The sequence below is a fragment of the Lepidochelys kempii genome, chromosome 1, assembly GCF_965140265.1.
Source record: "Lepidochelys kempii isolate rLepKem1 chromosome 1, rLepKem1.hap2, whole genome shotgun sequence".
NCBI classification, from domain to species: domain Eukaryota; kingdom Metazoa; phylum Chordata; order Testudines; family Cheloniidae; genus Lepidochelys; species Lepidochelys kempii.
Genome location: NC_133256.1, coordinates 233,078,187 through 233,081,127, shown reverse-complemented (window position 1 = coordinate 233,081,127; position 2,941 = coordinate 233,078,187).

Genomic DNA, 2,941 nt, shown 5'->3' with positions numbered 1-2,941 from the left:
GCCTACATCTTGGAGGCTAATAATAACTGAACCTTTGGATAGATTTTGAGATGGGATGATCTTCTGTTTGTGACATCAGCTAAATTAATAAAATAGATTAATTTTAACCCCCTCCCCCACATTTTCTTAATGTAACCATTGTATAGTCAGAGGGTCACAAAAGAATTTAAAACCTGTAAGCTACTGTTTTGTACCCTTGATATCTTCTTCTCTCTCCCCATTTTCACAAAGGTCAGGCTAATTTATTTCCCAATGTTAACAAAATAAAATGTTCTCCCAGGATGAGATCTTGTATGGTCTGTTTTAGCCCAGAATGAATCTCAAGGGCTAAGTTCCTTACTTTACTACCTTGAAAAAAAATTCCAAGTGATTTTCCCCCATGTTATAAATGAAGGTCTAAATAGGACTGCTTGGGTGAATAAGCTGGTCCAAATGCACTCCTGAGGGGCCAGATCTTGAAGTAGATGTTGTCTGTTTTACCACAAGACAGAGTAGCCACACCCACCACTCTGCTAATACACCTGCCTCAACCCTGCCCTGAAGTGACCACCTTTCTAGTTCAGAGCGTAGTTCCATCTTTAGACTTACTTAGCCCTTGTCCTCTTTGCTGAAATCACCCGCAAGGGTGTCACTCTTGTTTGGCTGCTTTTATGATGTGAATGTAGAAAACTGGCCACGTACATAAAAACTCCATAATCATCTGAAGGGACAGTTCACTTGCCGTTTAGCAGTAAAAATACAAGTTCCTAAAACTTAAGCTAAAAGATTACCCTTTGTGCATAAGAGGAAGGAAGGTCCAGTGGTTAGGATGCTGATCTGGATTCAGTTCCCTACTCTGCCACACACTTCCTCGGTGACCTTAGACAAGTCACTTAGCCCCTCAGTCTCTATTCCCCATCTGTAAAACAGGGATAATACCCTCATAGGCGTGTTGCAGCGATCCACAAATTAAAAGGTTCTGAGATGCTGTGATTAACTTAGATACATATTGTAGTCACTAGGGTGATAGATAAATATTTGGGACCAGCCAATAAAGGAAGACATAGCCACACATTTAACTAACATAGTGCATGAATACAAGGCATTGAAATGAGACTACTGGAATTTTAGACACCACATTGGCCTCTGAATGTACATCCAACTTCATAACTATTCAGAGTTTGATCTAAAGTAAACACCAGGTAAAAATTCTCCTTATGATTATATTGCTTTTCTCTAAAACTGGCAAATCTGCTGTTAAATCAGGATTTCTGTGATGTGATCAAAAGCCATCCCTTTCACTGTGATTGGGGGTTGCTTACTGTATGGTGATAGTAATGATTTTTATTGCCTGCTTCCCTGTGACAGAATACACCACTGTATTTACACCCTACACACTAGCGTAATAATCTTTGTACAAGATATGCCTTGTATCACTTTAAAACTCATAATTTTCTCATTAGAATTGTCCTGATAAAATAAGTGTGGCAAAATTGTATATAAAGCTAAAAGATTCTCCTGTATGATGTTATTAACACATGCTCCAAACCCCACAGACCTGCCCAAGCAGAAGTCACGTCTGTCCTAAACAAAGGAAGGAATGTGTGCTTGCCTTAATTTGCATTTAAGCAGTAAATTGAGTAATCAACCAGGAAGGGAAAACAAAAAAAGCTCAAATAGGTGAAAAAAACCAGCAGGAAATGTCTTTCCACACAGACTCTTTGTCTCCTACTTCTCATCTGAAAATGTTTTTTAAGAGGGGGACTGAAACTGTAAAAAGCAAGGGCAAACACCCCAAGACACCCCTCTTTCCCTGCCCATCGTGTTCTCTGCTCCCAAGAAGACAAAAGGAAAATAGCCATTGAACTTAGGGAGATCTGACCTGAAAAGGTTGGTCAGTTAACTTGCTGGAAGCATGTGGTGAGAAATTTCGCTTGACTTTAATATAGTTTGTTAGGCACTAGTAAGCGTTTTGTCTTTATTTTTCTTGTAACTATTTCTGACTTTTATTCCTCATTACTTGTACTCACTTAAAATCTATTTCTTTGTAGTTAATAAACTTGTTTTACTATTTTCTCTAATCCAGCATGTTTAAATTAAAGTGTTTGGGTAACTGTATTTTAAATAACAACATGGTACATTATTCCCCTAAAGAAATAACAGACTTAAAATATTTGTACTGTCCAGGAGAGGGGTGGGCAGTACATTGCATATATTTCTGGGGGAAATCCAGGATTGGAGGTGTGTTGGGGTCACCCTGCAGTATAACCAAGGCTGGTGAGAACCAGGGTGTAATTTACAGCATGCAGTTACACATGCTCAGGGTGTGGCTTGCATGCTGAAAGGAAGTTTGCGAGCAGCCCACGTGGGAGCTACTTCAGTAAGGCTTTGTAAGGAACTGAGGTTATAGGGCAGGGGTGACAGCCCCACACTGGTCTGAATTGTACCCCGGGATGTCACACTCCCCAAAATGGAAATGTTCCTGATTTGGAATGGATTTTAAAACATTTGAGTTCAGTGTTGCATTTTGGGGGAGGGGGGAAATACCACTGGCTCTTGTTAACTATAAGCCTAGAAGGATTTGTCTGTTTCACTGAACTGTAAAACACATGTTGATTCTTCTGAACAGGTGACCCAGAAAAAGAATTCTTTGTCTCTTAGTTTTAAAACAAATAACCATTTTTTACCTTAAATTTTAAAAGAAAAAAACAGACATCAGTTCTCCTGGGTTATATGTAAATAAATCATGCTAATCCAAGGGGCTGTGTCCATCCCAAGGGTTGCTGTCTGGCCTCTCTCCCCTTGAAAGAGGGGTATCTAAATTATGGATTGAGGACTAAATGCAGCGTATGGATACTTTATCCTTGTGAAATGGGGATAAAACTGATCCAACTACAGGTGTCCATTTCTGGTAAATGGAGACAAGGAGCCATTTTTATTCATCTTTCAAGGGAGACAGCTA